The sequence below is a fragment of the Zootoca vivipara genome, chromosome Z2 (genome assembly GCF_965207765.1).
Source record: "Zootoca vivipara chromosome Z2, rZooViv2.hap1.1, whole genome shotgun sequence".
Classification (NCBI taxonomy): domain Eukaryota; kingdom Metazoa; phylum Chordata; class Lepidosauria; order Squamata; family Lacertidae; genus Zootoca; species Zootoca vivipara.
In genome coordinates this window covers 23,692,183-23,714,436 of record NC_142585.1, presented here as the reverse complement: position 1 = coordinate 23,714,436, position 22,254 = coordinate 23,692,183, and the positions used below count along the sequence as shown (strand labels likewise).

At 43.9% G+C, this 22,254-nt stretch overlaps 1 long non-coding RNA gene across 1 annotated transcript in view; it reads left to right on the top strand.

Moving 5' to 3' along the window:
- The first annotated feature begins 2,910 nt into the window (after window positions 1-2,910).
- LOC148686585 (uncharacterized) overlaps window positions 2,911-22,254 on the top strand; it is a 49,156-nt gene continuing 29,812 nt past the window's right edge. The window contains exons 1-2 of the long non-coding RNA XR_015948789.1: window positions 2,911-3,020; window positions 18,698-18,971. This is a non-coding gene — a long non-coding RNA (uncharacterized LOC148686585). The remainder of the gene's footprint in view (window positions 3,021-18,697; window positions 18,972-22,254) is intronic.

Sequence of the window (22,254 nt, the reverse complement as noted above, 5' to 3'; positions counted from 1 at the left end):
TGCAACAGGTGATGCAATTGTTTTTGTTATTCCTTTCAAAACAATCTTTACATTTCAATCAAGGTGACTGACACAACAGTGTAGTCCAATACTCACTCTCAGTTCGTCAAGGAGTGGCTATGGATCAAATACTGTTAGTGAGAGGAATTGATCACTATATAATTAGTGCCAGTGGACACGTGTAGCAACTATGAAAGAACTCAATTAAGCATGCTGACAGCAGGAACAGCAATGACTCAGACAATGAAATCTCCCCCTCAGGAGACTGATTAAATTCTTCCTTGGGTCAGGGGAAGGGAGGGGTGGGGGGGTGTGCTAACCTATATTTTTATAAGACAGTCCTGAGAGCTCTTGGTTTAGCCCAGCAGGGAGATAGGATGGGATAAATAAACAGGCCACAATATGCCCAGGGAAGAAGCTCAGGTTGACTGCAAATTTACTGTCTGATATTAACAGAGCAATCATATGTACAGAAAGCCAGCCATAGCTGCCAAGTTATCCCCTTTTTACAGGGATTTTCCCTTATGCTGAATAGGCTTCCTCGTGAGAAAAGGGAAAACTTGGCAGCTATGAAGCCAGCATCAGTTCCAAGCTGTGCTCAGAAGTGGGGGGGGGGTATTGCTAGCTGAGCTGGCAGAGTGGAAACAAACCTTTAAAATAGCATTTGACTTACACCATCCTTTTCGCTGGTGTTGTTCTCGCCGGGCTTTGTTGAGCTGAAACAGATTTGGAATAAGTGTCTTTCCTTGCCCCATCCCACCCTCAGCAGTTTTGAGGATTATGTTTGAGAGGAGGTGTTGTGTAGTGGTTGCAGTGCTTGACTAGGACCTCAGAGACCAAGGTTCAAATCCCCACTCAGCCATGAAGCTCACTGGGTGACCTTGGTGACCATATCACTCACTTTGAGCCTAATCATCCTCACAGGGTTAGAGTCACAGAATTGTAGAGTTGGAAGGAACCCCAAGGGTCACCCAACCCCTGCAATGCAGGAATCAAGAAGTAGAAGGGGGGGGGGAGAAGTATGTGTGCCACCCAGGGGTGGATCTACTATGAAACTAATGAAACTTAAGCTTTGGGGCTCCTAGTCACAGTGTGGCCCCAAAAGCGACTTTTGACCACATTGCTTTAAAATTTTGGGTTTACTAGACCAAATTTGATTCACAGATCTCAAATTGATTATTTTGTTGTTGCTGTTGTTGTTGTTGTATATACAGTATATATTTCAACAATCCCAAAGTTTGTGAGTCAGTAGCTGGAGCTTGGGGATGTGTGCAGCTCACCCTAGCCTATTTAATGGGGTAGCCAGGTGTCGGCCGCCCTTTTGGCTGATCATGGGCCTATACACCTCTCCCAATGGTGGTCTGTGTGGGGTTGTGGGTTCCAATCCATGTTGGGGGCGACTCCCTAGCACAAGTTCGACCCCACCAGGTTCCTATCAGGTAGCATGCAGGGTGCCTGATGCCGGATGCATGCCCGATGCCTTTGCCAAAGCTACTCTTTCCTGTAATCAATAAAGTTGTGGCCTATTTCAACCCAATACCAGTCTCCTGGGTCATTCTTGTGGCCCTCCCTTCACCTGCCATGGCCCTTACTTAAGAGGATACTGGAAAACCCAAACAGTTGTGGTGTCTGTCATGGAACAACCCTGCTGAGGAAGATAACAGTGGTTACCCAGACCTTGCTGCTGTTTGTGAAGGGGTCCCCACAACAGTTTAAGCTTGAGGGTCCACTCCTGCCACAACCTTGAGCTCCTTGGAAAGATGGGATATAATTGTAATAAATACAATAATCTCCACCAGTTTAAGTTCTGCTGGCCAAAGCAGCATAGCCCCAGCTGATCCAAATTGAAGGAATTATGCCACCATAGTCCCAGCTGATCCCTGACAGTCCAAGGTCTTCCTATTTTTCAATTCACTCATCCTGGTGTATCTTGATTTATTATTTCTAAAATTATTATTTATTAATAAAGAAATAAATATGCTTGGAAAGTTGAAGGGATTTTAATCTGTTTTAGTAATTTAACTTTTGTATGTTTTAATGTAGTGTTGTCTTGTTCAGAAAAGGTTCTGTATGCCAATGTAAGAAAGTCATATCATTTATCCCCCCCGGTTCAGTAACATTGACACCGACTGGCAGCAGCATTCCTGGGGTTTAGGCAGGAATATTTCCCTATTCCACTCTCCAGCCCTGCTTGGAGATGCTCAGGATTGAACCTTGGTTTTTCTGCGTGCTAAGCATATGAGCTATCACAGTTAAGGCCCTTCCCCAACACTCCCTGAATAGCTCCTATGTGCCATTCAAAAATGCCTGCCTATATTTCTGCAGGTGCATCCAAAGTGACTCCATGGAAGCAACACACCCCAAAATCAAAAGAAGATGCCTAATTCACTGGGTATCCCACGTTTTATTACAAAACAGAACGCCTTGGTGCATTTAGAGCTTCAGCTTTGCAGTCATCACCACTTGGGGCTGGGTGAGGTTGGGTGGGAGAAGCAATATGTAATTGAGAGGGACAAAGATGGTAGCTAACGGTGGTAGCATTTGGCACTGATGTGCATGAGTTATTCTTACCATGCTAACAGCAGTAAACACCATTTTGGTATGCAGGACAAAGACAGTCCTATCGTTGGGCAGGGTGGTATGGCTGCTTCAGGCAGCAGATGTTAGAGGGTGGGGAGGCAGCTTTAGTCCCACCCAACTGAGCCATTCCAGAGCAATGGACATGACTTATTGGTGAGGATTTCAGTGTGATTTGATAATGTTGAGCACAAAGTGGTAACCAGCATTTGAGATCAAGAAGCAAAAAACAAAACAGAAACAAAACCTTGCTTAAAATTCCAGATCTGTGGAAGTATTGTGTCAGCCGGTAAAAATAATATTATTAATGGTTTAATTTCTGGTTTTTCCTGCAGGATCTGAAGTTCCAATTAAAGCTGTGTTTGGACCATTGCTTTATTGCCTGCCAGTGCTTAATCTTTCCTGAAAGCATCATCATTTATCTGAAACAAAAGAAGATCAAGGTAAGGACAGAAAGTAGTGAAATGCAGCATAACATATCTGTCAAAAGAGCTGGGAGTAGCTTCAGAATAATAATAATAATAATAATAATAATAATAATAATAATAATAATAATAATAATAATTCAAGATCAGTGACATTCAGACTTTAGTTCTTGGGTGCTAAATGTATTCATGTGGTGCATCCTAATTTTTACAAACTGGAGTTTGCCACAGTGATCCAAGCATCTGCTGGGTTTTGTTTACTTTTATGTAGAATCAAATACTCTGGAAGTCAGAGAGGGTACAAAAAAAGCCAAGGCTGATTCTGGGTGAGGGTAATCTGTAGTGCTAAGTGAATCATTTGTTCTTTGGCACAGATGCTTTCAGTCCTTGAGCATGTTCCTACACAAATTAAGGTTTGAAAAGAGTTTTGAAGAAGCTCTTTGGAGTGGTGGGGGGGAGTATGCATTGTTTGCTGGCTCTTCAATTTGCCATTGTTGGTTGCATAATTCAGCTGCGGCCTCTAAATCTTATGAACTATAGCCACAGTTTTATTTCATAGCAGCTGCCTCTTTACATGGTCTGGGCTTCCTCAGTGATGGGACAACATTGCACATTGCTGGAAGCAAAGGACAAAACACCTGAAGTTCTTTGGGGGTGATTATGCTGGCCAGACCCATGATAAAAACATGTCTTGAAGGGACAAGGTGTAGAATCACCTAAAGGTCTTAGTAAAAGGGGAATAATTGAAGACCACATGAAGGCTTCGATCGGTTCAGAATGCAACTATCAGGGTTTGTGTTACTGAATTTGTATTTAAATGAGAATTGGGACTTGGTGGATAAACTAGTAATTGGACTTCTCTTAGTGGCTGCACATGTGGCTATAGTCACATATTGTAAGGTGTGAACCTGAATGTCTGGTACAAGAGAGCATGGTGTATTGCCCTTATAGAAAAAAACTGACTCACAAATTAAGACTGGCAGGAAAAGCAAAACAAAGATATATTTGTGGCAGAATGGTGGACCATTGTTTCCTTTACAAATTCTTCAGGAAACCAAAGACTAGTTATTGTGGATCCCTTAATAAGAAAATTATTTACAGATGTCTACTGTTATTAGCTGTGGTGTATGTATGTATGTACAGGAATATAAGTTTTCATAAAGTATTTGGAGGGGGAGAGGTCACAAGAAAAATTTAAAAACAAAAACAAAGCTTCATTATGAAGTTGAAATAACAGTCTAGCAAGAAATATAACTTTAAATAAAATAACAAAAGGAGAAAAAAATGAAAAACAGTACCAAAAAACAAACAAACTTGAGCTCACAGCTGTTACCACTTAAATGAAGTACATTCCTGAGAGACAGCACAATAAATCATATGTTACAACAAAACTAACCTGGGACAAAGAGAATACAAAATGGCCAGCCCAAAACATTTTGGCTTCTGAAGCAAATGCCAAAATGGTGCCCCCTCACTGCCAGGGAAGAAGGGGCAAGTGAAAATCTACATCAACAACAAGGATGGAAATAAATATTCACATCAGGATCTGCTGCCCCTGTGGATCCTGCCACCTGAGGCGGTTGCCTCACCCTGCCTCATTCGTGGGCTGGCCCTGATAAAAATGTTATGAATACCAAACAATGCCATATTTCATCAAGATTTGCCATCCCTGTGATTTACTTGTTATAAATAATAACAATTAGTTGTCAAATGGAGGGAAAATCCATAGGTTTAGCTGCACCCCGAGATACCCTTAATTTATGAGTTATTCTTCCCCCAGAAATAAGGATAAACATTGCTTTATTGAACCAAATTGTTAAATAAAAAACTGAGGACTCCTTTCAGCCATGTGACATGGTCAAACAAACAGCTGCTAACAGAAAAAAAGTGGTTAACATATTAGATATTTGACTGGAGATCATAGAATCCTAGAATTTTAGAGTTAGAAGGGACCCCTGTGGAACTCCCTGCAATGCAGAAATCTCAACTAAAGCTCGTTTGAATCATACTAAGCCAGGGTTGGGAAACCTATGGCACTCCAGATGTTGTTGGACTGAAATTCCCATCATCTCTGACCATTGGCCAGGCAACAAGCTCTGGAGAACCACTGGCTGGATTCAGAGGAGTGGTAGGGGCACCAGCTGGGGAATCCCAAAGGGAAGAAGGCTCAGAGCCAGGGGATTGGTGGTGGGACAATGATGAGTAGGAAGATGATGAGAGTGAGAAGAGGTAGCACGCTGGGGGGAGGAAGTGTCGGAAGCTGAAGGGGAGACTTAGGCAGCTGTGGGAAGGTGGGGACCTTCAGTCCCCACAACTGCCTGATAGGGCAGGTAATGTTGCTGTGCTCTCCTGGCCTGGCATCCCGAGCTGTCTTGTTTCTTTGAATAAAGAGTTAGCTTCACTGAAGCTGTGTACCGGTACGTTATTGCTGACCTGCTTCTGGCATCCACTCCTGACAACCACAGGTCCATGTATCTCCCCCCTGCCATAATTATATCACCCCCTCCTCCCTCCCTCCTTCTCTCTTTCTGTGAGTTTATATCTGCTATTTTAGTAGTCTGATCTAGCTTTTTCTTGCTGTTTTTTATTGAGGTTTTAAGCCTTAATGTTATACTATATATTTGCAACATATCTTCACACATACCTACACCACACCTGCTGTGTTTTTTATAGCTTCTGTTGTAAACCATCTTGAGGTATCCCAGTAGAAAAGTGGGCTATAAATAAACAGATGACTGCTGGTTATATTATTGAGTAATACCTGACTGAACTGAGAGGTGTTTTCATATTTATATGTTTTAACAATTGATAAATAATATTGGTGTGTGATTTAAGAATTGATATTGCATCCTCTATAATGAATTCAAATGCTATAATGTCAATATAATCAAAATGAATTCTGTATTGAGATGGGTATATTGCACTTTGAAATGAATTTGTATTTTACTGTTTCTTGTAATGATGCATTCATATGGTTCATTTTGTTTTGTTTGTTTGTTTGCTGCTGTTCTTGTGTAGTGAACTGCACTGGACATGTAGGAAATTGCACATAAAGTTGCATTTGGGATGTGGAAAATTGAGAGGGTGGTGGTAATAGTAGAATTGAAGATTCATGAGCCTAACTTGGGCATAGATTAATTTTGTGACTGACAAAACAAGCTAAACTTTCCAACATTTTTTTTAAGCCTACAGTTTCATATGAGGTGAAATTAGGGAGTAGGCAAATGTTAGGTTGAAGAGAAAATTGTTCTTAAAAGAAAACATACATAAGCTCTTTCTGTTGAAAATCTAAAGAAGCTCAGTTGAAGGTTAAGGAAAAGTATTGTTGAAGAAGGTTAGTCAGAGCATAGAAAGTTTTTTTTTTAAAAAAAATAAAGCAAAGAATTAATCTTGTTGATAAGAAAAGATGAATCACTTGGTGACTCTCATAGATTTGAATCATTCATAAGTAAGGTTTACCAGCACGGAAGTGGCATATTTCTTATTAAGAGCAGCTAATGTGTTGCTACTGCTAATTATCTGTCATCTTCTGTGGAGTTGTTGATGCTTATGTTGTTTGCAGTAGTGACTAGTTTTCATCACTGTATTTTATTTTATTTTATTTTCGGGGGGGGGGCGGAGGGGAGGGGAGGAAGCATTAAGTAAAGATGATTCTTGCCTTCAATTAGTTCTAAAACAGAATGCCAGGTGAGGTGTGTCTAAGCTTCTGGGAAACTGTGGATGGGTGTGCTTGATTTTTAAGGTGTGTCTAACTCATGGGTGGCCACTGTGCTGCCCTCCAGATGTTGGACTACAAATCCCATTGCCAGTGCCTCCAAGGGTCAAAGATAGTCCAACAACATATGGAGAGCATCACATTTGCTACCCCGGTCCAAATGATCACTGTAGTTGGGATAGCAAGGTACTTGGCCCAAGTCTGAGGCTGGACCCGATGCTTCTGAGAAAGCACTGGAGGGACCAGGTTATGTCCTCCTAGTTTCAGGGATGAGGGACATGACTAGAGTAGTGGGGTGAAGCTACAAAAGAGCAATACTGTCTCAAGCCCACATCCACAGCAGTAGATCCTGAAATGCTTCCCATGCCCTGCATACAACCCCAACCTGCAGAACGTGTCACATGATACTCATAAGAAGTGCTTTTTCCTGGGGGGACGCAGGGATATGCATACCCCTAAACATTTTGTGAATCTAAGTTTGGCCTCATTGAGGGGCAGTATTTCAATATGAGTAGGAAAATGAGAGTACCCCTAAACATTGTTTTTTTTGGGGGGGGAGCACTGCTCATAAGGAAGGGCTGATGTAGCACTTCTGTCAGGGAGTCTTGATAACAAACGAGCGTAGTTAATTAAAAAGAGGAATCACTGCAAAAACAGAGTTAATCGGAGCTGCGATCACAGCCATTTGTCCATAAATCAAAGATGTCCCTTCTAAGGAGGGTGTTTCCGGCAACATCAGGAATAGCCGAAATTCCTCTTGTGACGTATTCTGTCTTGAATACTCTCCCCCCCCCCATACGCCTAGACCGTGGACTTAGGGGGTCAGCTCCCATCCCTTCCTCATTCTCTGAGAATGTACTTCTGTGACCCTTCCCACTCTCTGAGCTGCTTTTGTTTCTAGCCCCTGCATTTTGTCCTTCCCTGGCACACTGGCAAGCAGTCAGCTGACTCTCCTCAACTCTGCTATCAGTTGGCATTCCTAAGGGCAGGGAAGTTGACTCTCAGCTATAATCCTCCTGTCTTGCATTTAACCCCCTCTCTCCCTGGCTGCTTCCTTCACTGAGAGCTGGCTGCAAACTTCCCGTGGGGGCTGGCTCATTCATGACAACTTTCATTGACTTTATCCAGTATAGAGACACACACAGAGAAAGAACTTGAGAGAGTATTTATCTCCCCACCCCACCCCATGTATCTTTCTGACCACAGATACTCATTAATGATGGGGCCCTAGCACAGAAAGATTGATGAGGATTTTAGAAAAGGGGATTCTCAGGGGTAGTGTCTATTCCCTGGAACTTCATGCCAAAGGGTATCCATTTGGCCCCACATCAATGATTACTGCAGATACTACTGGGATTGGCCATACAGTTTTCATCAAATTTGAAAGGTGCCCTTTAGAAGCCCAGCTTTCTGGGGAACAATTGGGAGCCTGATTGTTCCATTGCAGATGTGAAAGGAGGCACGTGTTGTGTAAACCATCTGAACAAGCCAAATTAGTATCCTTGCAGAGCCTATTTAGACCTGCAGGCCAGAGGTACCCCACCATTTGCTCTAGACACCTAGTAGCAAAATTCTCTGACTAAAATTTATTTATTTATTTCTCACTTTCTCATGATACATATCTTTCCAATGTGGCTTACAAGTAATATCAACACAGGGTGGTGGTTGTTAAGCAACAACAGTAACAATATGTAACAGCAACACACACACACAGAGAGAGACACAGCAAGTCACCAGGATCCTTCCCACCAGGTAAACTGCTGAGGGAATCCAGCAGCGACAAGAACAGACTCCTGATATCTTCTTTGCCTGCCCATCATCTTTCTCCTCTCCTCTCCTTCCCACAAGGCACTTGGTGGCAGCCCTGTGGCGGGGAGGGTAGTCCTACAGGAGCAGGCGGTGGTGACTTCTGCATCAGTCCATCGTGCACTCCTTGCCTACATCGTAGGAAACTTTCTTTAAAGGTCCCCTAAGCAGTGTAAGAATTTCTATAGCATTCCTGGCTTGAAGCAGTAGTAATTACAGAGGCTTGTAGTAATAATGGTGGCTTGAAGATGGAAGATTATAGTAACATATATCTTTTGAAGGTGGGGAGGTTATTATTTCAACAAAACGACGAAGATACAGAAATATATTTAGCCATTTAAAACCATAGATATGGATCAATTAAAATCGAAACCCTGAAATGCAATTAGATGAAATATAGTTTTGAAAGTTCTTAAATGTCAAAAAAGCGAGTTCTGCTTTGAAATCCTATCAAGTGACATTAATTTAAGCTTTAATTAGAATTTTGAACATGGGACCTGCTTACAGGGCTCTGTATGAGTGAAAATTATCCCCATCTTCATCCCAAAGAACAAAGTTATTGGAGTCTTTCTATTTAATTATAAGAAGCAGTTCTTTGTTTAAATCTTTTCTCACTTCATCAAAGCCTCTGTGGGGAGCAATGTGCTGCAGCTGATCAGCAAATTGACTATCCAATCATATTTTGGAAAAAATTAACTACTTTGAAAAGATTAATACAATACTCTGATATTGCGATTAATTTGAGCCAGGTTCATTCTGGAACACCTTTGCTGTCAGCAGAGTAATTTCTCTTAGCTTGGAGAATTTTGCTGCTAAAATACTTTTAGTTGCTTTTTTGTTTGATCTTCAAGTGCCATGAATGCAAAGTACCATGTATCCAAGTGAAATGAGTTCTGCTCATACAATAGAACTGCCCCTCTCTCTCCTCTCAACCTTCGGGAGCAGAATTGGGAATTGTGTATTTTAGTCTTTTGAAAGTATCAAGTGGTTTGTTGCTATGCCAGAATCAAGTAAAGTTCATCATTCTAACAGTGGCTCATGGACCCAGTTCTGCTCCCAGGGAAGCAAATCAGATTTCTTGTATAAAACAGGGGACTGTATTAGTCCTACTCAGAGACCATATTTAAATCAATGGAGATAACTAACTTAGGTCCATTAATTTCAGTCCCTCTACTCTGAGAATAACCCAAAATTCTCATCTGCGACTGACAAGAGAATTCCCTCCACTTAAGATAGGTCATATAGTAGCAGTAACAACAACAACAACAGCAGCAGCAGCAGAAGAAGAAGATTTTACTTTACAATAGATTATATAATTATACTAGCTGAGCCGGCCACGCGTTGCTGTGGTTCTTTCCTGTGATCCCCACCCCACCCTGTCCCGATCCATGATGTATCCTGCCCCTCCTCCCTCCACCCCGGTTCATCCCTGTGTTTCGGTAGGATACCCTTCCCTCTGTTGTCCCTGGGGAGTGTTGGCGCCTCCCCTCTGTATCTCCATACCTTGGCCCTCACCCTTCGAAAAGAAACTGTCAGCTTCTAGGTTCTATTTCCCAGCATGCACTTTTGTCTGAGCCCTCTGTTGTCCCTGCAGAGTGTTGGCTCCTACCCCCGGTATCTTCCTACATTGGCCCCCACCCTTGGAGAAGGAACTGTCAGTTTCTGGGTTCCATTTCCCAGTATTTACTTTTGTCTGAGCCCTCTGTTGTCCCCTCCCCCCTGTATCTCCATACATTGGCCCCTGTGCACGCATCGTGAACATTTCTATATATTTAGATTAAGGATCGGGGGTGATGATGCGCCCTGGCACCCAGAGAACTACTTTAAAAATCAGGATGGGGGGGTCAAATAGCGAAGCCCCACAGCCCCGTAGTAACAGAAGGGCCAGACAGAAGGAGGGGGGTCATTTGGGCCACTTGGCATGGGCCTCTGAATCCAAAGGGGACATCGGTCAGCATATTCACAATCAGTAAAATGAAAAAAAGTAACAAAGGGGTTTAAAACAGGGCCACATTATCTACCTGGCCCGGGCCTCTGTCTGGCCGTGCAAGGGCCTGGCAACAGAAGGAGCGTTCTGAAGCACCCGAATTGTTCAGTTCCGTAAAAAAACCAGGAAGTGGCAAGTGGAAGGTAGGGGGTTGTAAATCAAAAGGGGGGGTGGGCACTGCAAATATCTGAGGACTTAAACTGGGGAGAGAAAGTGCATGCTTGTTGTTTTTTAAAAAGACGCACAGGGTTGCATTCAGTCATAGTATATGTGAAATGGAGGGTAATAGCCCCCCTTCAGATCCCCCTGAGTCGAGGCGAGATACTGTGGAGAGGGCAGGTTTCATCCCTGTGTCTCCCCCCCCCTGTTCTGACCCATTACGTATCCCTGCTCCCTATTCGGCCCCCATTCCCCCCAGGCAGGCCTCTACCTCCACTTGGCAATGTTGGGCCTTGTTGCTGGAAAAGGCCTGTTTTCAGTTGAAACAAAATAAAAATATTCCTTCCAGCAGCACCTTAAAGACCAACTAAGGAGCTGCTGGAAGGAATTTTTTTATTTTGTTTTGACTACGTCAGACCAACACGGCTACCTACCTGTTTTCAGTTGGTTTGGTCTTCAACACCTCTGCCGGATGGATGGATGTGAGTGGCAGATCTCGTGGTGGAGGCGGGGTTTGTGGGTTGCTGTGCATTAGTCTGTCAAATGGAGGGTAATAGACCCCCTTCAGATCCCCCTGAGCCTCAGAGTCCCCCTGTTTTACAGGATCTTGTGGCAGAGGCGGGGTTTGTGGGTGTGGCACGTTTTTGTGGCTAATCCCTGTGACTGCCCCCACATGTCCCAATCCATGATCTATTCTGTTTGCCACACACACACACACCGGTGACTGTTGTATCTCATGACGTTTTGAAGGATGGTATTTATTTTTGTCTTGTGGTTATTTGGTGGGGGATTTGGGGGGGGGTTAGTGGTGCTAAATTGTAAAGTAAAAACCCCTTGTTGTGACCCCAAGTGCATTGCTGTGGGTTATCCCCCCCCGGCCTAGTGGGGGCCTGGCAGGGGCCTACATAAAACAAAGGCCATGCTGCGACCTGCGATCCGGGCGCTCGCCCTCTCCCCCCCTGGCCTGGTGGGGGCCTAGCAGCCTGGCAGGGGCCTAGGGGGTCTGATAATGGCCGCCTTGGTGGTTTCAGTTGCTTGGTTGATGATGTCATTTGGTTTGTGGGTGTGGCTTAGATTTCACAGGAAGGGAAGGGGCAGAGGAGGGTATATCGCCACTTGAGGGCGCTGTTTGACTTGGTGGAAAACCAGGTTTCTACCTGCCCAGATGCGAAATTTGAGGGTTTTTTGTCCCCAACAACCCTCAGGAAGTGGCCTGGATCGTTGTGTCAAAATTTCAGGACAATCGGTCAAGCGGTTATGGAGAAAAGTGTGGCCGACACTTTCAAGATTTTTACATTTATATATAGATAGATAGATAATCCATTCCAGCCAGAACAAAGGTACAATTCCCAGCACCCTTAACAAATTACAGTTCCCAGGATTCTAGCTCAGTTGGTAGAGCATGAGATTCTTACTCTCAAGGTCATGGGTTCGAGCCCCACATTGGGCAAAGTGATTCCTGTATTGGAGGGGGTTGGACTAGATGACCCTTGTGGTCCCCTCCAACGCTACAATTATTGAGATCTCTTTGATCTTTTGTGGGCAACAGTATAAATTCAGAAAAAGAGGAGGGTACCATGAAACAAAATACCATAAGCGTCAAAAGTAAGGAAAAATAGGTGAGTTTTCAGCATATCTTGCTATGCAGATCCATGCTTCTGTAATTTCTAGGCTTGATATGTTCCATAAGTGAATGTCTCTGAAGATGGCCCAGAAGTTTCAGTTGATAGGGAATGCAATGGTTTTTCTCAAAGTGGTGTTGGGAGGTGGGGCTCATAGTCAGTCACCATCTCCCAGCAGGGCCAGTCCACCCTGAAGGATGGTGAAGCGATTGCATCAGATGGCAGATGAAGCAATGTGCAGCAATGCTTTCTTATTGTATAATAAAATTGTAAGGTTGTTATCATGCTTTCCTTCAGGTGGGCTTCTGCGAAGGGAAGAGAGGGTTGGATGCACCTGGGTTCCAGAACCTATCCAAGCATGTTGTGTGGTAGCTAAAGGTCTGACAACATGCTTACCCTGAGCAAAGCTAGCTATATTACTTTGAGGAAATGAGAAAAACAATTGAACTGGTGACAATTTATTCTCCAGTTACTTCTAAAAGTACCCCTTCCAAGGGAGTTGTGCCTCACCTCAAATCTAATGTATTTCAGCAACTGCTTGAAACGTGTCTTAAAACCAACAAAACACCCAAGCATTTGTTGTATTGATACTTCTCTGCTTGCCTCTCTCACTCCCTTCCTCTGCCTCTCTTATTTTTCAGTGCTTGCTTGCTGTTTTATGGTGATCAATTTGAGCCCATGAGCTTGCAGGAGCACTTCCTGCCACTTGGTGTCATATAGGGCTGATGGGATTCCTCCCTCCCCAATAGTGTACCAGATATTCTTTCCCCCTCCCACAATATTATATCAAAGTGTGGTCAGTTTGTGCAGAAAATGTTACACAATGCTACCTAAGTCCTGAGTACCACATTCACTTTGAAGTCTCCCAGAGCACAACAAGCAGCCTGATTAAGCTCTTAATTTAATTACTGGACATTTATTTAGATTTCTATCTGAAGCACAGCAGGGTAAGGAGGGAGACAGCATGCACTACAAGCAAACTAGGTCTTTTAAGTGCTCTGCCCCCCCCCCCCATCTAGCTGTCCCTTGGCTAACAAGTCTGGTGAGATTCCCCCACCTTTTTTTTCTTTCCCATTTTTATTTGTTCTGTTTTCATTTTTTACTTTGGCACTAAACAGAAACTCTGCCTCAATATCTTAATGCTGAATGTTTCCAGCTGCTTTGATATGCAATTTAGTATTTCTGTTTCTTTATTACACCATCAGTAAGTTAGCCTTGTAAAATGTAATGATGTTTAATTAGACATCCCTAAGAAATGAGAGCAAGCATCATTAACCTTGTCACTTTTCATTAAAATATGTTTTTTTTTGTTCTCAAATTGTTTGAGCCAGTATGAGCTCACATCTTTTTTTTTGTAATAAACTTAGATTCATCCAATACAAGAGAACAACATTTGGAATTATCTCAACTTTTCTCCATATTATATTTCAGGGAGAAGAGGGCTATTGATGACTATTAGCCATGCTGTGCCCAAGCACTGTGAGCCTTGCCCCATTGGCCATATCAGTAAACAAGGACACATGAAACATTATTGGATTAAAAATCAGACTACAACTTTATTGATCACAGTTGTAAGTGAGTTTTGGCTTGGCACTGGGTAGCCAACAACTCCTCCAGCCCACCTGCTGTAGGGATGCTGGGGTTCAAGCCTGATTTAGGCTTGGACAATGACCGCCAACAACTAGAAACTGACTCAGTGCCCTATCCACCCAAAGTTGTGACAATTACTATGAGGTAGGCAAAACCCTCAGACAGGCCCAATTCATCCAATGGGGGAAATCCATTTCTGGCCCCAAATACAATGACCATAAGAACCATAGCAAGGTTGATCTAGGAACAACACAGTTACAGAGCAGAAGAGTACCATATTGGCCCAAATATAAGCAGCACTGTTTCTTCCAAATTCCGCCCATGCACAATATAAGTGCAGCTTATATTCTTGACCTTACACGGTGTGATGCCCACCCGCCTCTCCTGAGCCGCCTAAGGAAGGAGGAAGACCGCCGGCAAAGTGGTGCGGCTCCCCCCCCCCAGGAAGCAGCCCAGTTATTTTCTTTTTCTTCCCTCCCCCTCAATTTTAAAGGTGTGGGTTATGTGCTGGTGCATCTTATATTCAGGCCAATACGGTATATATTATGCATTATGGGAGAAAGATTTGAAGCTGGCTGTGGTCCCGGGCTGGGGCCAGCTTGACTTTAAATCCTCAGGGAGTGGACCTGAGTGAAGACTGCAGGAGTCTGACCCAGGTCTACCCCTCATGGCTGCACCCCCAAGCCTGCCCACAATTGGTCTAAAATCTCAGGTGGGCAAATTTGAATCCTGTTGCTAACATGAGAGGCTATAGCCTCTCCCAACCGGAGCCTAAGACCATAGCACAGGACAGAGGATGGCTGCAGAGTCAACACCATGCCACTGGGAAGGAGTGAGCACTTCATGCTTTCAAATACCAGTAGCTGGAAACCACAGGAGGGGAGAGTGCTGTTGTGCTCGGGTCCTGCTTGCAAGTTTTCCACAGGCATCTGGTTAGCCACAGTAAGAACAGGATGCTGGACTAGGTGGGTCACTGGGCAGATCCAGCAGGTTCTTCTTGTGTTCCATCTAGCTCAACATCATCAACATTTCACTGGCAGTGGCTCTCTGAGATTTCAGGCAGGGAATCTTTCACAGCACAGTTCTGAAGGTGCTGGGGGTTGAACCTGGGACAGTCTTCATGCAAAGCAAGGATGCTGCCATTGAGCTATGGCTCTTCCTCCATGTAGATGGTACACAAGAAACAAAGACTTGGGTAATTATATCAGCAAAGCAGGCTCCAGAATTATTGCACTAGCTGAATCTCCCAACTGCTTATCAGAGGGTGCCCACACAGAGCACCCTCTATATTAGTACATAGAATACTTTCTACATTAAGAGAGCTTGCTTTTGAAACTAGATAAAAGGTCAAGCAGCAAAGCAAGTGGAATGTGAAATCAGCCTTATATAGCCCCCCACCTTAAAATGTGGGAGGGGGGATGAAAAAGAAATGAAAATACTGATTTACCATTTTTCATCTGAGACTTGTATATCATCCACTTAACAGTGTAGTTCATTATTTTTTAATAACACAAAACGAGTTCAGAGCAGGTCATATATTAATAATATGCTGGAATCAGTATATGATCTCCTTTTATTTCCCATTTGCAATTTGTTTTCCTTTGTAGGCTTCTTTTTTATTCCTCTAGCTAAAAGTGCTATTGCTATTTTAAACAATCACAGGAAAGGGGGTGAATCCTGTTCTATTTTATATGTGAGAAGAGGTTGGCACGGCATAGGCAGGGGTCTACAAAGCCTTTATTCCGGCTTAGAATAACCCACAGGAAGTTGAGGACATCACATCCAGATGAACGTACCCAACAGATAGAAGTTCAAACAAAAGCTGACCTCGCTGGTCCATTACAGGCCCTTTGCAGGCTTTGTAGTCTGCAAGATTGATCTTCTGTTGCATAAATGGGGTGGGCTGCAGCAGGAGAGAAGGTACTGGACTTTTTCCAGAGCAGCCTAACTCGTTTCCTCTCCTCACCTACTACAAATTTTTAATTTGTTTCTATGCTCTGGAACAATGAGATGAGGCATCAGATGAGGCTACTAGGGCCATAATTTTATTTAAGAACATGGGAAACTTCCTACTCTGCTGAGTCCCAATGCACAAAGACAGAAGCTCTTACATGTAATAATAAAGAAATCTTTATTATGGCAAATAAAAGCACAGGCTTGGCAGCAGACATGGGGTTTAGGAATCACAATTCAAGAGTTCAGGAATGATTCGGAACTGGACAGAAGCAATGAAGTTGCCCCAGCAGTTTCGATAGTCCACTCACCAAGCTTTCAAAGAGGAAAAGTGACATGCTCACAACCAAAAATCACTTTGCAAAAATGTCAGGAATGCAAACACATGCTCCTCTGGGGTAGGTTTAGCACTCTCACCCGTCTGGAGGTTCAAACCTTCTACCTGTTACCTGGAGGAGACCGTGCAAACTTGGGAGAATTCAGGTCAGACCTGGAAGTCTGGCAAGCCTAGTTCATTTTCATATACTTCATTAGCCAATGAGTATGGTAAGAAATCTAATACATCTATAGCTCACTCTTTACTAAGTCTGGTATGGTCACTTGGATTCTCAGCTCTTTGCCTCTGGTAATGGCGAGCTTCAACGGCAATAATTTTTCCTTCCACATGGAGAAATGTATTGAAATGGTCCCAGCTATTTCTTTTCCCAAAGAGAGGGTGAATAATTTCAATTTTCAGTTGGAGAACAGCCTTTACCAAAGGTGCCATGGACTTTGAAGACACTCAAACTCAAAACACAAGGGAGAAATGTGCTAAGAGGAAGGCATGCTTGGCAAACCCACACCGTGATCAACTCCCGCCCGGGAACCAATGTCCCTAGCGTGGAAGGATGTGTGGGTCCAGAATTGGCCTCCACAGTCACTTACAGACTCATTGTTAAAACTGTGTTTATGGAAGACAATCTTACTTGGCTATGAATGATCGCCAGAGAAGAAGAATTTCAATATATAAAAATAGAATTCATACAAAATGAATAGACTAAATATCAAAATGTATTCAGTATAGAAACAAAGAGCAATAAGAATATGTAAGTTCCATTTTTATTTTGTTCTTGCTGTAGATTTTGGTAGCTATCATACTCCAGTATTGACCTGCTGTAACCAGGTTCTTCTGAAGCAACAAATCTCAATAAATCCAGGGTCAATATCCTCTTATTGTTAATGCTTGGAGGATTAGAATGGCTCTCCAGATGTGAAGATTTTGGAGAAAAATGCACATTCAGTATGTGATACCTTTATCAATACTATGTTATTGAATAAAAGAAAAAGGTCAAGCAACAAATAAAACACTTGGATTGATTTTGTATAGTGTGACACTGTGGTTAATGTTTTAGGAGCCACGATCATGTATTCTGATTCTAGCAGGAAAGCTGTGTAAGAAATTCTGTGTGTGTGTGTGTGTGTGTGTGTGTGCAACATATATAGATTATAGGAGCTGGCTCAAAGCCTAGAAAATCTCAAGCAACCTGCGCTTAGTGAGGAAGATTTTTTTATCTAAGGTACTATATAGAGAAGGGGGTTGATAATGTGTTCCTCCTGCCTGTGTCCAGAAAGTGGTGGTGGGGAATGAGTGTTCAGACCCCTGGGCCCTCACTGATGGGTTGCCTCAGGGAGAACCATGCCCCCCCCCCCATGCTTAACATCTACATGAAGCTGCTGGGAGAGATCATCAGGGGGTTTGGGCTGGGTGTCCATCAATATGCAGATGATACCCAGCTCTACCTTTCTTTTAAATTGGAACCAGCAAAGGGAGTGAAGGTCCTGTGTGAGTGCTTGGAGGCAGTTGGAGGATGGATGGAGGCTAATGGATTGAGGTTGAATCATGACAAGACAGAAGTACTGTTTTGGGGGGACAGGAGGCGGGCAGGTGTGGAGGACTCCCTGGTCCTGATTGAGTAACTGTGCCCCTGAAGGACACAGTGCACAGCCTGGGAGTCATTTTGGACTCACACCTGTCCATAGAGGCACAGGTCAATTCTGTATCCAGGGCAGCTGTCTATCAGCTCCATCTGGTACGCATGCTGAGACCCTACTTGCCCATGGACTGTCTCGCCAGAGTGGTGCATGCTCTAGTTATCTCCTGCTTGGACTACTGCAATGCGCTCTATGTGGTGTTACCTTTGAAACTGACCCGGAAACTACAACTAATCCAGAATGCTGCAGCTAGACTGGTGACTGGGAGCAGCTGCCGAGACCACATAACACGGTCCTGAAATACCTACATTGGCTCCCAGTACGTTTCTGAGCACAATTCAAAGTGTTGTTGCTGACCTTTAAGGCCCTAAACGGCCTTGGTCCTGTATACCTGAAGGAGCGTCTCCACCCCCATTGCTCTGCCCGGACACTGAGGTCCAGTGCTGAGGGCCTTCTGGCGGTTCCCTTACTGTGAGAAGTAAAGCTACAAAGAACCACGCAGAGGGCCTTCTCGGTAGTGACACCCGCCCTGTGGAACACCCTCCCATCAGATGTCAAAGAGAAAAACAACTACCTGACATTTAGAAGACATCTGAAGGCAGCCCTGTTTAGGGAAGTTTTTAATGTGTGACATTTTAACGTATTTTTAATCTTTGTTGGAAGCCACCCAGAGTGGCTGAGGAAACCCAGCCAGATGGGCAGAGTACAAATAACAAATTAAAACAGCTGGTGTTAAAGGCGGCTTACAAGATTTAAAAAACATCATTATAAAATGCAAAGTGATGAAATTAAGCTAGTTAAATGCGGTATTTAAAATACATTGAGACAGAGCCTTGAAGCTCTGGAGTTTGCCTTGACAGCAGCCTTACGATCAGCATTGTCTCTACCCTAGTTTCCCAAGGCCTATCTAAAGAGGAAGGTCTACGCCTGCCAACAGTAAGACAACAAAGAAGGAGACAATCTAACCTCTCCTGGGAGGTAATTGGACAACATGGGAGCAGCCACAGAAAAGGCTCTCTCTCACTTCACCACCAACCAGGTTTCTGGTGCTGATGAGACTGAGAGAAGGTGTTCACCTGGAGATCTTAGCACCCAGGCAGGAGACATGATCTTTCAGGTGTCCTGGGCCCAGTGTTCATTCTGAAGACTTCCCTGACACTCATCAGGTAAGTTTCCTACCAATTTATTCATTTATTTCATTTTCCCAACTTTCCTAACAAGAGCTCAAGGTGGCATATGTATATGCTTTTACACACAACAACCCTGTGAGCTAAGTCAAACTGCAATGTTTGTTTGTTTCCACGTATGAATTGCTTCCCATCTAATATCCTGAAGCGATTTCACAATTTTTAAAACCAGCAGTAAAAATAATTACACAACTTATTATATAAAAGCAGTTATGACAATGGTTTAAAAACAATTAAACACATCATCTATAAAGGCAGTTAAAAAAAACAATTTTATCTCCAATACAGATAGACTGGGATAAAAATCCTTGCTTAAAATCCTTGTTGAAAAAGGAAAGTCTTCAGTAGGTACCAGTAACACAACAGAATGGCAGCTGTCTGATATGTACCAGGAGATAGTTGCAAAGTGTAGGTGCTACCACACTTAAAGCCCAATTCCTATATCTTACGGATCAGACCTTCTGATGAAGTGGTATTTGCAGAAGCCCTCTCCCAGAGAGCAAATGTTTTCTGCTGCTCCAGAGAAGCGGACACGGAGCAACTGATTCAAACTACAAGAAAGAAAATTCCACCTAAACATTAGGAAGAACTTCCTGACAGTTAGAGCTGTTCGGCAGTGGAATTTGCTGCCAAGGAGCATGGGCGTACCCAGGATCAAAACTAGGGGGGGCAAGGGGAGGGGCCAAGGCATGGAAGGGGAGGGGCCACAAAGTGGGCGGGAACGGCAAACTCGCGCTCCGCCGGGCTGTGCCCCTCCCTAGAAGCAGGGCTGGTGGGCGGAGGCGGAACCCAGCCCAGCGGAGCGCGAGTTCAGCGTTCCCGCCCACCGCGCCGCGCTCTCTGGTTCCCCGCCGCGCTTGGCCTTGCCAGAGGGCGCGACGGGGAGCTGGAGGGAGGGCGCAGCGCGGCGGGCGGGAACGGCGAACTCGCGCTCCGCCGGGCTGTGCCCCTCCCTAGAAGCAGGGCTGGTGGGCGGAGGCGGAGCCCAGCCCAGCGGAGCGCGAGTTTGGCGTTCCCGCCCACCGCGCCTCGCTCCCTGGTTCCCCGCCGCACTTGGCCTTGCCTGAGGGATCGCCGGGGAGCTGGAGGGAGGGTGCGGCGCGGCGCGGCGGGAATTGCGAACTCGCGCTCCGCCGGGCTGTGCTCCGCCTCTGCCCACCAGCCCTGCTTCTAGAGTAGGGCAGCTGCCCTAACTTGCCCCGTGGTGGGTACGCCCTTGCCAAGGAGTGTGGTGGAGTCTCCTTCTTTGGAGGTCTTTAAGCAGAGGCTTGACAGCCATCTGTCAGGAATGCTTTGATGGTGTTTCCTGCTTGGCAGGGGGTTGGACTGGATGGCCCTTGTGGTCTCTTCCAACTCTATTATTCTATGATTCTATGAAATGGATTGGTTGGGTCGATATGTACTAGCCCAGATAAGTAACTAGTTACTAGCCCAAGTAAGCTTTGTAGCTGAGCAGGGTTTTAAATCCAAATCTCACCCATTTAAGAGTGGGTCCACTCTCAGTGTGATTTAGTAAGTCCAACACACTCACCACAATCACTCTCAGTGAGCCAGTTAATGGGCTTTGAATGAAATCCTGATGGAAGCAATGGTGCAGATATCCTAGAAATGATATTTATCAGCAGAGGGGTAAGCAGAGATTTGAGGTCACAATTGCATAGAGCATCACAGGCCAAGCATTATCTACCTAACCTATGTGACTGAATATTTCTGAAAGGAGTGAATGAAGCAAACTTTTTAATACTTTGATTTTATTTTGGTTTCTCCTATTCCTCCTTTTTATATATTAAAATGGTGTGTGTGTGTGTGTGTGTGTGTGTGTGTGAGAGAGAGAGAGAGAGAGAGAGAGAGAGAGAGAGAATTTCCGTATTATATGGGAATAATGGGCATAAAATTAGAGGTGCAGATTTCAGTCATTCAAAGGACTAGGCTGTTCCATAATTATGTCTATTCTATGGCCCTGTTGTTTGCTGAAGTACATTTGTTTCCTAACAACTGGGTATTCATTTAAAATGACAAAATGTTTTAGAGGTTATGTGTTAATGTGGCAGATCCCAGTCTACAATGTTATCTTGACGTTATTAACAGCAGGCATACCTGGAAGAATACAGTAAACACAAGAGAAATCATGAGTGCAGTTCATGAATTCATAAACGGGTTACATTCTTATAAGGAATGCTGTTGATCCTCAGTGAAATTCTCTGATGAATGGCCTATCAGGTTAGACTCAATACTGGAGGAACTAAAACATAAGTTTAACTTGAGTTAGAGCAAGCAAGAAACCGTGATTAAAGTAAAAGGGGGGGGGGGGTTGACCCAGTAGTTTAAGAAGAAAAAGTTTCATGAAATGTCCCCTCTCAATCATACCTGCCAAGTTGCTGTCAGAGAAATAAGGGACCGGGCAGAGGTAGCAGACCGGAAGTAGCGCTGCCGCCATTTTGGAACTGAGAGGAGCATGCTCAGAAGTGACTTTTGATGCTGCTTTGTCCAGTTCCAAAATGGCCACCGCACCAGAAGTCGCACTGCAGCCATTTTGGAACTGGGCAGAACAGCATCAAAAGTCGCTTCTGAGCATGCTCCGCCCAGTTCCAAAATGGCCGCCGCTCCAGAATAAACCGGGAAAAAACAAAAAAAAATCCGTTGTTTCAGCTAGGAACAGCTGGAAAAACAGGGATTTCCCGGGGAATACGGGAGACTTGGCAGCTATGCTCTCAATTTATGCTGAACACAATGGGATTGCACATGACACTGTGACTTTATAATTCTACTCTGTTTTAAACACTTCAGTTACAGACTGTTTCAACCCCTACTTTAATGTATGATGTCAATGGAATGTTTAACTGCAGAAGGGTTCTAAGGAAGGGAGAAAGAAAAGGAAACTAGAAAAGGCAGAGAAAGAGATGGACAAAGAGAAAATAAATTCATTTTACTATTTTCCTGGGTTAAAAAGTAGTCTTATACGCAGGAATATACAGTAATTACAAAAACAAATTACTTAACTGGTATTGAAAAACAATGGAACTAACTTTTTTTTAAAAAAGTGGTAATGAATGGTAACTTTCAAAAATATTAGACAAGGCAATTATAATTGTGTGTGGCTCTTTGAAAAAATGCTCTTTTGTTTTTTAATCTGAAATATTAGGGTGAGCATTAGTATATTTAAAATGAATTTGGAATAGATCTATTATTCCATTCCTTGCCTCAGTAATGGACTTGATGAGAGCCAACAAAATGAAGCTCAATCCAGGTAAAACTGAGGTGG